Raw genomic sequence first — 15621 nt, 5'->3', positions numbered from 1 at the left:
TTTTTTTATTATTGTTATTACTATTATATTTATTTTTTAAATTTCTCTTCTAATTTCTTACCCATCTGTACTTTGCTTTTCTCTGTGCACACAGTGAAACTCATAAACAACTAGTGAACCAAAATGTATAAGGGCTCTACCTCCCAGCTCAGCAACAGCTTGGCAGTATTATTAATGGATGTTTGAAAGCACAGCACAAATCACGAATCTGTGAGAGGTAAGAAGTAAGACAATGTTTATGAAAGAGGACCTTTTTTCACTGTCTAGTCCCTCTAAATATGCCCCGATCTATATCACTGCAGAGATAACATTTATCATCTATGGATACAAAAAACAGTTGTTTAGACGCCTCATCTCTCTCTGAGCCTCTGTGTTGTTTAGCAAAAGCATGGACACAAGGCACTTCAAAGGGAATTCCTTCCTCAGATCAGCTCAGAGGGAGGCTGAGGGGGACAAGAAACAAGCTCTGGGTTGGTATTATTGAGTGCCAAATGTTTCCTCAACACTGTACAATACACAAGGAAAGACATGGTCCATGCCCCATGGGGTTACCCTCTAAATAGGACTGATGAAGTGAGGCATAATTGGCTGAATTCTTACCCTGTGTTGATGACTTCTCTATGGGAACCCAAATCGCCCTCTGTGAAGACTGATGCTATTCACCAAACCTTAACAAGTGTGTTATGTCTTCTGAGAGGCTGGCACAGTCTGCGCCATTGGGAGGGAGAGCTCTGTGTTTGACATAACTGTCTCTTATTCAGTCTCCCTCCCCAGACAGTCTTCAATGGCTTTGGCAGCAGCGGGAAGTCAGGCTTTGTGGATGTTCTAGGAGAATCAGGAAGACCCTTATCCCAGAAACAAAAGCTCAGCCCAATACTTCTAGAGTTGCTCTCCTGGCTGCCATTTTTAACATATCACTTCAACAGTTACAGCTCCCGGGTGGATCCCTGTCTCTTCTACATTCAGTGGATATCTCTGGACACTGCCTCAGATTTGATGCTATCCTCTTGATGGTCAAATTATGCCCTGTGACCAGCTTTGTAGACTCTCATTGGACACATCCTATCCTCGGGCTTCAGAAGCCTAGGAAAAACTATTTGCTCTCCCTAAGACAACATCAATCTCCTTCTACACCCCTATTCTGAGAAACTGTTCAAATTAACCCAGTCCATGTTATTTCTGGTCTACCATCTCACAACCTACTTGTATAGTTTTATTTATAAGCCTTCATCTATTTTTGCTTATTTTGGCTTCCCATTTTGTCTCACAAGTATTGTATCTATATCCAAAGCTGATAAAATTATACATAGAATAAAACCTGATATAATACCTTCATGGTAGAATCCAAAATCTATTTTCTGAGCACTTTTAAAAGGCTCTTGTATAGTCCAAAACAGGTTAATGCTTTGCCTTTGTTTGTTTGTTTTTATATCTAATTACTCTCAGATCTAAAAATGTATCCCTTTATCTTCTGCAGCTTCAAATTCAACCCAGGTAGAGGCAAGAACCATGGGTTATAGCAGATCAGGGAAGGGAGAAAGCCCCAGACTATCCCAATCCCATAAACCTCAGAGCCTTCAAAATTGCCTGAACTTGAGTCTTTAAGTTCCCACAGTTACTAGAAAAGTGGCTAGTGAAACTGTCTGTGTCTAACAATAGGCTATGTGTTTGACTAATCAATATGAACAGAGTCACAAGCAAAAGGCCCATATAATCAGTAAATGACATAAAATTGAAGGGATCCATTCCTTTACTCAAAAAAATACATATTGATAATCAAATATTTTACAAGGACAAAGCCAGGAATTCAATGATGAGCAAAAAACAGATATTACTGCTGCCCTCTTAGACTATACATTCTGGAAGGGAAATTAAAATTCACATATACATAAATCTAAAATAGTAACTGTTAGGTTCTGTGGATGAGAAGCACCTGTAACAATGACTTTGACATTCCAAGGATGTCACAGAAGGCTTCCCTTTAAAAGTGATGACTGAGCCAAGATCTGAGGGCAGAATGGCTTTAACTACACCAGGGGTAGAGGGAGGAACAAGCAGATGTCAACGGCAGAGGCTTCACTCTTCTAGAGGAAAGTAGAGATAGCTTTTCTAATTCTCCATGTCCTGATCCCCAAATGGCATGTCCTAGGCCATTCATCCCCTTGCTCCAATTCCACCTAGACTCTTTGTATGGAACTTGAATTTCGACCTCGCATTACAGTGCAATATGATTCTTCTGATGCATTCCTCAAAGATGGAGCAGTATTCTATTCTTTAAAGTCTCCACAGTACTAGACGAGTGCTTGAATATTATTATCAGGTGGAACAGGGGGAAGAGATAAAAAAGATGACATTTCAAAACATATGTAAATGCAAATATTTATATGTGTTTCTTAAAAATGAGAATGGGGCAGCCTCATCTTGAAGACACCATATATGATAAAGTCATACTGAATTTGAGTTGAACAAATAACCAGACACCAAAAATAACCACAAAGTAAAATAAGAACAGTACAGTAAGGATATAACCACATATGCCCAAGTTATTGGCTGATTTCAGAAACCTAAAACCTAGTGGTTTAATGTGATGTGTGAGGACTTGGGCCTGGGGAAAGTAGAGTTAGAATGGAAAACCCCTTATAAAGTGTGGACATTCTAAGTGTCCTACTGACAAAGGAAAGTGACAAAAATGCTCGATATTGGCTTTTACATTACAAGGATAGAAAGACTGACAGAGAAAGAAAAATAACTAACTATAGATCTGCCTTCAAATAAAATTACACTACTGTTTGGTCTAGAAAACCCACCCCAACAAATTTCTTAATATATCCCAAGAGTAGTGGCACCTCTAGTTGTTAGGCAGAAATAAACATACAACCTCTGTGGAAGAGTATGTCCTTAACCTAGACCCATACAGATTTCTACAGATTAAACTCACATAAATTTGAGTTTACAACCTAAACTTGAAAATCCATGAGAAAACAAATTATTATGAGTTAAAAAAAAACAAAACCACAGATCATGAAAATAGACCCTGAGATTCCAAATAGTCTAATTATCAAATATGAAATACAAAGTAACTATGCTTGAAATGTTTAAAGAAATAAGAGATGTAATTCAAAATATAAATAAGAAACAAGAGATTGTAAAAATATAGCTAGGCATTATAAGAAATAACATTTCTAAAATTAAAAAATGTCAACACTGTAGGTAAAACCTCAATATATAGCTTAAATAAACATTTTTATACAAGCGAAGTACACTAAAGTGAAAGACACATCTAAAGAAACTACAGAACTATAGGCTACATATGAAATATGTAAAGGAGGGACAAACATAGAGAAAAAAATTTTAAATAATTAACATGCATCCATTGGGAATTTGCAATGAGAACAGAAAGAATGAAAGAAAAGTAATACTGGAAGAGAGTATAGTTGAGAAATTTTAAGAACTGCTAATTATATAAAAAAATTTAAAAAGGGATGCACAAAACAAACAAAAAACACCCAGAAGGATTAACAGAAATCTACTCCTAGACATTTCTTAATACATTTACATAATACCATTTTTTTTTTTTTTTAATCCTCACTCGAGGACATTTTTCCATTTTTTGTTCAGGTAGAGTGGGAGGGAGAGAGAGGAACAGAAAAAGAAAGAAACATCGAAGTGAAAGGGACACATCGAGTGTTCCCCACCCCTACAACCAACCAGGGCCGGGGACAAACTGCAAACGAGGTATTTGCCCTTAGCAGGAACTGAACCCGGGTCTCTCGGGACCGCAGGCTGATGCTCTAACCACTGAGCCAAACCGGCAGGGCCATAATACCATTTTAAAATGACTTTTACAGCAACCAGAAAAAAAGGTGATTGCCTATAAAAGAAACAAAATAGATGAATTCTCAATGACAATACTGGGATGCTGAAAGAAAATATCTATAAATCTGAAACTGTGTATCAACTAAATTATTGTTTCTACAGTCAGGAAAAAAGAAACCTAGAGATTACTGCCTTAAACAGCAAGAAGCATGTACTACCCATTAAGAATTTCCAAAGTGTAAAAAACTGATAGTGAGTAAAAAGAAAAAGAAAAAATGGATAAACTCATAAATAACTCTAAAACAATGACTGCATAAAACAAAGTTGACTATGTCTAATTTAGGGGATTAAAAAAGGAAATAGAATTAAAATGTTAGTCATTTGTAACGTGTAAGACAAAGAGTGCCTGGAGTTAAACATTCTAAAATCATGTATTGTTCAGGATAAGGACAATCCATTCATGGGGAAAAAAAAAAGACATTAAGTAGTCTGTTTACATTCATTTCAATTAAATATGAACTTTAAATTATTTGGGTAAACAATAAAACAATAAAAATGAACTGTATAACTTCTAAAGTTATAAATACATTGGGAGATATTTGAGTTAAAAAAACCCAGCCACTGCAATAATAAGCAGACATGAAGTTTTTAAAATCTATCAATAGAAAAGCATATCTTCATGTTGATTTCAGTTTTATATTTTCAGTTTTACAATGCCCTGAGATTTCTCTATTTTCAAGTAATTCCTAGTTTATTTTTGGAAACTGTGTTGAAATAAATAAATAAGTCCCAAGATATATACAACCTATCAAATTTAAAATAATTAGATAACAAGTTTAACTCTAAGACTTCAACACATACATGCTAATGGTTCTTTTATGATTCATTTCAAGAATTTACAATGTCTGAGAATCATGCAGTAACATGTCATTAAAGATGATCAGTAAAACTTTTAAAGAAAATTTTCCTTTAAATAATGAAAGAGCAAGTGAATGCTGGTCAAACTTTGTGCAAAGCACAGATTCTACATCATAACCCATCAGATACCTTTGGTTTCTAGCTCTCTATCTCTCTCTGTGTCTCCCTCTCTCTGTATATTGTAATGAGCTATATAATGATGTTTTGATCAGTGGTCCCATAAGATTATAACAGACCTGAAAAATTCCTATAGCTTAGTGACACCATAGCCATGATAATGTCATAGCACAACACACTACTCGTGTTTGTGGTGATATGAGTGTAAATAAACCTACTGCTGAGCCTTATGAATAAAAGTATCACACATACAATCAAGTGGAGTACATAATACAACTGACCCTTGGACAAGGTGGGAGTTAGGGACACCAACCTCACACAAAGATCCAGTATAACTTTTGACTCTACAGTCAGTCCTTTGCATCCACAGGTTCAATCAACAATAGATCAACAATACTGTTTTCGACTTGCAGTTGGGAATTCGCAGTTGGGAAGCTGTGGTCGGGAATGCAAAAATATTCTTTTTGATCTGTAGTTGGTTGGAAAACCCAACAGATACAAAAGGTCTACTACATTTACCGAAAAAAAAAAAAATATGTGTATAAGTGGACCTGGGCAGTTCAAACCCATGTTGTTCAAGCACCAACTGGACTAAATAATAAATGACTCTATTATTGCTTTATGTAGTTTGTGTACTATGCTTTTTATTGTTATTTTGAGTGTACCCTTTCTACTTACAGGGTGGGGGAAAAGTAGGTTTATAGTTGTTCCTGTGGAAAACAACAACACAATTTAAAAAATAATTATACAAGAATAAGCTCTGTTTCACATACTCACAACTGTAAACCCTCTTTTGCCCCATCCTGTATTTGAAAAGTTTGCTATGAAACAGTATGCTGTGTTATGCTGGCAGCGGCCTCACGTATCGTTACTGTGTCCCTTGATTGCAACATTTTCTCTTGAGCTTGATTTAATCTCTTGTCTTGTACAGAAACATGGCCGGGAGCAATAATCTACACCCTAGTGTAGGTATGTAGCAGTCTATGCCATCTAGGGTTATGCACCTGCTTTCCATGATGATCACACAATGACATATTTCTCAAAATGTATCCCCAATGTTAAGCAGCACATGACAATATACATCTATTTAATATATGCGTGCATGTGTTTTATGTGTGTGTGCGCATGCATGCATGTGTGTATATTTCAAATCATTTTCTCCAAACCCAGTTGCTTGCACTTTTGTCTTTTGTATCCTGAATACATATGAATGAAATACTAAAACAATCCCTGCTATTTTTGGTGCACAACACAGGGCAGAGGAATGTGTTCTGCATTTAGTTCATCTCGGTAGCACTCTGCTTTCACCCCGGAGCGGCCCCCCAAAGTCACCCTGCAGGGACTGCGGGGCCATCTGTTTCGCATTTTGCTCTGCTCACAGGCAGTGTTCTGTTTCAGCTCTCCGTGCGCTAGATCGGTCGACGGATGACATTTGAGGTAGCTGCGACCCAAAGTGATGAGGATCGCGGAAGATGACGGGCTCGTTAAGCACATCTCATTTTAGACAAACTGCAAGTGGCATTTTGTTTATATGGTTCATTTCGCCAACAAATTAGATTTCAAATTGATTGCTTTCCAAAATGGCTTTGTTCATCAATTCTGAGACCAGGCAATTACAATCAGAATCCTAGTAATTAATGGTCTCCTATATTAAAAATGTTTTTTAAACAGCAAGGCACTCATGAATTTCAACAGAATATGAAATCTATTCTTGACCTTTAGTCCCTCTCAAGCTAGTGGAGAAATGAGATAAGGTCTTTGCACAAGTTTACTGTGGAAAAAAGATATGACAGCTCAGAACAAAGGCATGTGAGCCACAAACATCCCTTTAACATGAAGTCACTAAAGGCCCAGCAGAATGCAACTAAAAAGTTTAACCTCTTGGGCCAATGAGCACCAATGATATCAGACCATGATTGCATATTATTTGTCATTTTGCCAAAAAAGCAATTTCTAGCATATGGCATTTTTGTTTATTTTAAAATTCATGTACAAGGTATGTAATTTAGTAGACTTACTACTCATTCTTTGTAAGATTATTTTTTTGATTTATTTTTTCTTTATTGATTTGAGAGAGAGAGGAAGGGAGAGGGAGAGAGAGAAAGAAACATCAATGAGAGAGAACTATTGGCTGCCTCCTGCATGCCTCCCACTGGGGAACTTGGCCCACAACTTGAGTATGTGCCCTGACCAGGAATCAAACTGACGATCTCTTGGTGCATGGGTCGACACTCAACCACTGAGCCACCCCGGCTGGGCTGTAGATTATTTTTTATGTTGCATCTCTAAAATCAAACTAGGAATGAAAAAAGGGTGAAAGGGAACCTCCATGGGGTTTTCGTGAACTGTCATTGGCCAAAGTTTATAGTAATTACCCACAGATTTTTACTGCCAGGAATCGCATAGTACTTTTGAGTTCTTGTAGAATCATCATGGATTTGAATCCTACCTACACCACACTAAGATCCTGATGAATTTTGGATGAATTTTACAATTTTTCTATTATAAAATAAAAAAATAAATTCAGATAATCACATAAATAAAAAATGTAGCTTAATCAATTATTCTCATGGAAATCACCCAGGACAAGAAATAGCCTTTTGCTCCCTATTTGAAAAGTGCCTTCCGTTGGCCCCATCCCTAGCATATCCTCTTTGTCTTCTCATCTTTCCCTAACTATTATCTTGACTTTTACAGCAACCACTTACTTATATTTTTTTAAAATGGTTAAATCACCCAAATGGACATTCCTAGATTTGGATTCAGCCATTTCTCCAGGAATTGGAAAAGTTATTTCATATTTCCAAATTCTAACTTAGTAATTTATAAAACTCAGATAATTTAATTCCGAGGTATGTTTATGTGTGAGTGGACCTGACTCAGCACAGAAAAGGTGCTCAGTCATGCTTTTCTTTTTTGCAGTTCCTGTCCCTAGAAAGGCAAGATGGCTTGCAGAGAAGACAGGACAAAGATCAGACTGCAAAATAAGGGGAAAATCCCATGGAAGTCTTGCATTAAGGACCAACATATTGAATTCAACCTTGACTGGCACACTGTAAAGAAAAAATCATGAAAATCCTCATAGCTCTAGCTATTCATGAAAATGACAATTCAGAAATAAAAGACATTCATTCGTGAGCATGTTCCATGGGCCCTCCAGGCTCCTGAGACTTAGAGATTTTATCTCAGCTCTGGCTCTAACAAAATGGTGTGACATCTGGTATGCTGTGGAATATCTGGAATTTCCAATCTGGAAAGAATAAATCACCTTTGAACTCAAACCTTTCTCCACATTGTAAAGGTGGAGAAATACATGCAAACACACAGTCATTTTCTCAATTTCAAGTCACAGAAACTCAGGTCTCTTCAGAAACATTGTGTTTATTCCCTTATCTCCCTGACCCAAAACCTTGCTGTGATTTCTCACACCTGCTGAATAAAGTCCAATCAACGTTGTCAGGCATTCTTAGGCGACGTCAGTCCTCTGACATTGCCTGATGGGTGAGATCAAGCCTTCCTCCGCTGACTTGTTTTTCAGAGGGGAAGAATGTCCCAGCAGCCTCCTCTCTGTTTGATGAGAGGCAGATTCTTTCATTGCTGAGCAGAGTGGTGAGTGCGAGGCTACAAACAGGGAGTGTACTGGGACTCTGGGTTGGGGCGGGGTTCTGGAGTCTACTAGGAGGAGGATGGTGAAACCAGCATTGCGAGAGAAGCTGTGGAGGGCCAATCTTGGGGTAGAGTGGAGAGATAAGGTGGTTAGCATCTGAAAAGAGATTTTAGGAAAATGACAGAGTGGTTCAAAGGGAGATTCATGATGTCTGGCCATATGAAGTGTCATGAATCCTCTTGGAATCTCTCCATAGTATCTTCAGAAAACATCCATTTCTTGCTTATGTGTTATATGGGATCAAGAGTGTTTGGGATGCTTCAAAGAATAGAGGTCTGCCACAGATTGGCATAAATACAATGGCCACCCACAGGCATCTGGGCAATTATTAACTATGCTTGAATCTTTCATTTTCTTTATTCATGATCTTCACTGCTTAAAAATATCCTTTCTGCCGAGTGGTGTGGCTCAGTGGTTGAGCATCATCCCATACACCAAGAGGTTGCCAGTTCGATTCCACATCAGGGCACATGCCCAGGTTGTGGGCCAATTTCCACTGTGGGGCATGCAAGAGGCGGCCAATCGATGTTCCCTCTCATCGATGTTACTGTATCTCTTTCCCTCTCCCTTCTTCTCTCTCTCAAAACAATAAAGAAAAAATATAAACAAAAAAATATTCTTTCCTTTCTGCCTCTATAGGTTCATGTAAAGTTGTGACATATTTAATGAGTGCCTACATAACCAGCACTGTTCAAACTTCACATGTATTATGTCATTTAATTCTTATAATGCCTTATGGTACTTATCTCCATTTTACAGATGAGGCTCATTGAAATTAAGTGGTTTTCCCAAGACACACAGATAATAAGTGATGGAGTGGGGACACAGACTCAGGGAGCCTAGCTCCAGAAGTCATCTTCTTAACCACCATCCTCTCTTGCCTCCCTAACATCCCTACAAGCCAACCAGGTATTCCTCCTTGTAAATATCTTATTTTATCTTCTCAGCTTAATGACATGTTACCTGAGAGTAAGTAGTTTGTTTTATTCTTTGTCTATCCTCTACAGATCTTTTTGAGCTAACTATTTTGGTGAGGTGAGTCTTTTGACTTATTGCCTTCCAAATATTTAAAATTAGATAACTCTTGTACTAAACGAAGTCTGACTCCAGGTGCCAATGCATGGAATACACAGAAGCAGAAATTCTCTGAGTGAAGTTTAATAATCCGACCCAGGTCAACGAACCAATGTAAAGACTAAAAGATTTTAATCTGAGACCCTCTACCCCACACCCATATCCTTACCTACTATGAAAACTTATATTATAAACCCTTGTTGAGCCAGTAGCCTTAACAGAACAGAGCAGAATAGTATACTAGCCACACATACAAGTTATACAGAAGTAGAATTGAAACTGTGTAAAGAAGACCATGGATAATCATTGGAAATGTCTGAAAATGTCAAGAGGTGGTAACAGGGGAATGCGCTACATGAGGTTGTGAATTCTTGACTGCAAGAGATCTGAAGCAGAGGCATCAGACAATAGTCCTCAGGGTGTGATTTCAGCGTGGACCACACGCTTTGGGCAGAGGACTGGACTGCAGGTTCATTCCACACCAGTCCTAAAAGTTTACAATTCTATTATTTTAACACAATCTAATGCAGAAATGACATTTAAAAAATAGTATTGGATAATGAGAATTACACACAGACACACACACACACACACACACACACACATAGCACTATATATATAAATGCTAAGAATATTATGCATGTCTTACTAATGTTATTCATTTAAATTCTTGCCTTCCTCAATGGATATAGCAATCCTTCCTGTCATTTAAATTCAAATGGACAATATTTGAATTTCTTGTTAGAAACAATAATTTTCTGATGAATGATTCTTCATTTTCCTTAATAGCATAAACTCGAATATTCCCTTTATCACCAAGCAAAATTTATACTTTCTTTCTAAATTAATGCTGCCATTTGTATTCCACAGATATCCGTGTTACATGAGAAACTAAGTGCTTACTACTTTGAATTGGCTTAATGTCCATTACAGTTTCCTCTATAGGGCTTTTAAGATTTCTAGAAAGAGAATGCAAATTAAATTGTGTGAGGAAGAGATAAATGCCTCTTTTATTCATAATAAATTGATCTAAAAGCTTGCTGATCATCCAAATGCTACATTTGGACGTGTTATCACATGGAAATTCATTACAGAAAATATACTATGCAGATTAAGATGGCTAATTCAGCGTGTAAACTATAATTTCTGCTATGATTTAGAATTATACTTTTTCATCTAAGAGAAGATTGCTTTGACAGGCATTCATCAGCTGCTTCATGTTCTTTCATTTGACCCGAAGTACTTGGGACAAATATTTGTAAGAAATATCTATCATGTAAAAGTCATGTTTGGGAGGTCATGTTATTTGTCTAATTTCTGAAAAGTAAACACTGCTTAAGTCTACATAACATTATCTTATTCACCTACTGAGTGAAATGTTAGCAAGAAACTTGTATTTTTGATGCAGTGTGGTCCAATGGAAATAAATATGAGCCACAAATACAGGGCACACATGCAACTTTAATTTTTGTAGTGACATTAAAGATAGTAAAAGTAACCCGGCCAGTGTGGCTCAGTGGTTGAGCATTGAGGTCACCAAGAGGTCACTGATTCAATTCCTGGTTAGGACACATGCCCAGGTTATGAGCCCGATCCCCAGTGTGAGGCAGGCAGGAGGTGACCAATCAATGTTCTCTTTCATCAATGTTTTTCTCTCTCTCTCTCCCTCTCCATTCCTCTCTCTCTAAAAATCAATAAAGAAAAACATTTTTTTAAATAGTAAAAGTAGACAGATGAAAATTGTGTTTGTAACATTTTATTTAATTCTACATATGCAAAATATTTTTATTTCTATATATAATCATTATAGTCCCAGAGATGTGGAAGTGGGGTACAGACTGACAATCCCCAGAAGAGGGGGTGTTGGGGGACAGAGAAACCACAGAACTTATATGCATATATGCATGAACAATAGACGTGGACAACAAATCTGGGGACAGGCGGGGAGGGAGGGAGGGGGGAATCAGTGGGGGGAAAAGGAGAAGCATCTATAACAAAAATTAATTAATTAATAAAAATAAATACAATAAAATAAAATATTAATGACATGCTTTACCTATTCCTTTCTTTTGGAGTGCGTCTGTGAAATCCGGCATGCATCTACACTAACAGCACATCTCGGTCTGCACTGGCCCCATTTCCAGTGCTCAATCGCGACATGTGGCTTGTGGCCACTTCAAACCACAGCCTCATCATGGCTATCAGCAAAGGTAACTAGTGGCAACTCTATTAGACAACACAATTCTAAGTCCTAAGTTTTTCACATTTCATCCTAATCACCAGTCCCTGCTTTTCAGCCCTTTTTCGTAGTATGGATAGTAATAGTCACCTATTTTTAGCATCATTTAAGCCTAGAAAAGTGAGAAACAATTGTAATAGGACATTAAGGTCTCCAATTGCAATAATAAATGACTATCAAAGCAGTTTGGACTTTTACTCTCTAATAGAACAAGAAAGTTTTCTCAGCCTCCCTTAACCTAGACAACTGTGGACAGCCGATCAGTTAGACTAGTCCCTGCTCATCCTGCCTTTGGTACCAAGGTTAATATTTTTTGTTTTCTTCTTTCACTTTTGTTTTCTTTACCCTGCTAACTATGTCAATGAATTCCAGTGGCGCCCTCTATACCACAGAATGCCACCCTCAGGTGAGGAAGATTAAAATCCTACCTAGTTCTGCCTTCCACATTCATTCCAAGTCCTGCTGCCCTTCGATTCAACTGGAATGAGCCATGTATTCATTCAGAGGCCTCCCCATGGTCCACGGAGATGTGTGCAGCCCACTGATGTTCTCTGTACAGCCTGCAGAGTGTTAATTAATTTGAATTTGTTGACAATACTTAAAAATCAGGAGATTGCAAAAGAATCTGATCCAAAATTTGGGTGTGTAAAAAAATGATATTTGGCAATTCCCAACCCTGTTCTTGGGTGGAATCCAAACATTCTAAACCTCTATCCCAGCATTCCTCTGATCCACCCATCGAGGACTCTGGAATTGTTCAGACCCCTTGCTGGCTGTGCTGCGGTGCTGGATGTGGACTGTTAGGCACAGCCGGGGACGGGGGCAAGCCTTTCCCTCTTACCTGTCCTGCTCAGGGCTCAGCGTCAGCTTGCCCCCGCCTCTGTGTGGGAGCCCTGACAGCAATGACACTGATGACTTGGCCTGTGGTAATTATTTTTCCTTGGCCACCAAGGGGCACCTGATTAGTCTCTGCTGTAGAACTTACTCAAGACTCAACAGCCATGCTGTTATTGAATTGTACGTGAAGTGAAGCACTAACCCAGCAGACGGCATGTCTTCACCAGTATTCCATACAAAATCTTACTGAATTGGATGAACAGTGACTACTCAGTTTGAAACTGAAAATTCAATAATATGGGCCTTTGCGAATTTCCTTGAAAATTGTGTTTCCTAAACCTCCTATTTGCCTCCTAAGTCTTCAGCTTCCCCTCTACTCCACTTGTAGGAAAATCGTGACTATGTGATTCATATTTCCATTTTTGTCAGGCTGCCTTATATTAGTTTCCTAGTGCGGCCATGAAAAATTACCACAAAGTCAGTGGCTTTGAACAATGGCAATGTATGCTCCCGCAGTTCCGGAGACCAGAAGTCTGGAATCAAGGTGTCAGCAGAGCTACGCTCTCTCCACAAGTTCTAGGGGGAAATCCGTTCATACTTCTTTCAGCTTCTATCCTACATCATTTAAGAGTTCTGCTCTTAGCCCTGGACAATTTGCTCAGTGGTTAGAGTATCGGCCATGGACCGAAGTGTTTGATCAAGGGCACGTACCTCGGTTGCAGTTCAGTCCCCTGCCCTGGTCAGGGTCATGCGGGAAGCAACCAGTCCATGTGTCCTTCTCACATCAATGTCTCTCTCTCTCTGCCCCCACCCAACTCCATCTGAAGATAAATGGAAAAGCATCCTTAGGGGGTGAGGATTTAAAAAAAGAGCTTTGCTGCTAGACATTGGGGAACAATGACATGGGTTCTAACACCGGCTGCATCGTGTACTGGCTGTGTAGAATTAAGTGGGTAGTTTCACCTCTCTGGGCTTCACCTTCTTCCCTATAAATTAAGATTAATAACGGTAATCATCTTGGGGTTGTTTGTGAATTTAAATGAGATGATGTTTATAAGCCCCTTTCGAACAGAGCTTAGTACACAGTAAAACTTCAAAAAATGTATACTTTTCATTACTGGGGACATAATGTTTATCTTATTATGAGTTATGTTAACCTGGATTTTGAGTTCTTTGAAACTTTGCCTGTCATTTGATTTTTATTACCATGCCACAGGCAAATGCTCAATACACCAAAACACTTACTAACTGAAACCCATGTAATTAGAATTAAATCATAGCTATTTTTCAGGAGTCACTATAAATAACTTTCATGCATCTATTATCACCAAATTGTTCTCTGCAGCACAACTGTACTGATCTCTACAAACCTCAAAGTCAAAAGAGCCAATAAGCCATTGTACGTGTGCTCCGGGCAAGCACTGCACCGTCCTCGATGACCTCTTAATTTTCTCTTCTTGGTGACTGTGTGCTGCTTTGTATGATTGTGTCTACATCTAAATTTCTCTTGCAATTAATATTGTGACATATATTCAAATCCACCATATTGAACTGTAATTTTCAAACTTTGGTTTGTGACCTGAGGGGATGAAAATCAACTCGGTGTGAGACAAAGAGAAGATTTTTAAAGATGAAATCCAATAGAATAGAATAAAATGGAATAAAAAATAGAAAAGAGAAATTGCCACTCTGAATATACCTGATCTTGTCTGATCTGAGAAGTTAAGCAGGTTGAGGCCTTGTTAGTACTCAGATGAGAGAAGGCAAGATAACACAAAATATGAGCATGGATAAGTCAGGACAAATAGAAATATTTTTGTTATTATTACTATTCTTATTCTTTTTCATCTTTTTATGGCTTCTATTTCTTTCTTCATTTGTTTTATTATTGAATTAATGGGGGTGACATTAGTTACTAATATTATATAGGTTTCAGGTATATAGTTCTACAATATATCATCTGTATATTGTATTGTCTGTTTACCACCCCAATTCAGGTCTCCTTTCATCATCATTTATCCCCCTCTATTTTCTTCTACCTTTCCCCACCCCCTCCCCCTTTTCCCACTGGTAATCACCATACTTTTGTGTATGTCTATGAGGTGCTTTTTTTGGGTTTTGTTTTATTGCTTAATCCCTTCACCTTTTTCACCCAGCCCTGCAAACCCCCTCCTCTCTGACAGCTGTCAGTCTGTTCTCTATCTAAGTCTGTTTCTATTTTCTTTGTCAGTTTATTTTGTTCATTAGCTTCCACATAAGAGTGAAAACATATGATACTTATCTTTCGCTGACTGGCTTATTTATCTCAGTGTAACACTCTCCAGATCCATCCATGCTGTTGGAAAGGTGAGATTTCCTTCTTTTTTATGGCCGAGTAGTATTCCATTGTGCAAATGTACCACACTGAAACCTACATAATTTTATTAAACAATGTTACCCCAATAAATTTAATTACAAAGTAAAAAAATAAATAAAAAGGAATTTTCAAAATAGTAAAGTTCAATATACTGACCCAGAAAACTGAGAAAATTGGAAAGCAGACAGAAGCAACCACCATGTCATCAAGATTAAGAATGTAAAATCAAAACAAAACAAAACAAAAAACCTAAATTCATGAAAACATAACCCAAAGTTATGCTAGGGTAAAACAGAATCAGAATAGATTTAAATTTTTGATTATAGATATAATATTAAGGGTTTTTTTTTTCCTTTAAAATTAGTATGATTCTTCTTTTTGTTGTATTCTTTTTCTTATTTTCTAACATCTAAGAAAGATGAAGATATAAGAAATTATATCTTAGATTTAATTTTTAAATTATAATATCTTTTTTAGGAGTAAAGTTAAATTACGAGGAAAAACTATCAATAAAGTATTTTTCATGTTTTTCTACTTATTTATGCTTAAACTTTATTAGAAACATGATAAAATTTAAAAAGATAATACAACAGAAGT

The sequence above is a fragment of the Molossus molossus genome, unplaced genomic scaffold (genome assembly GCF_014108415.1).
Source record: "Molossus molossus isolate mMolMol1 unplaced genomic scaffold, mMolMol1.p scaffold_m16_p_1, whole genome shotgun sequence".
NCBI lineage: Eukaryota > Metazoa > Chordata > Mammalia > Chiroptera > Molossidae > Molossus > Molossus molossus.
This window is presented reverse-complemented; position numbering follows the sequence as displayed.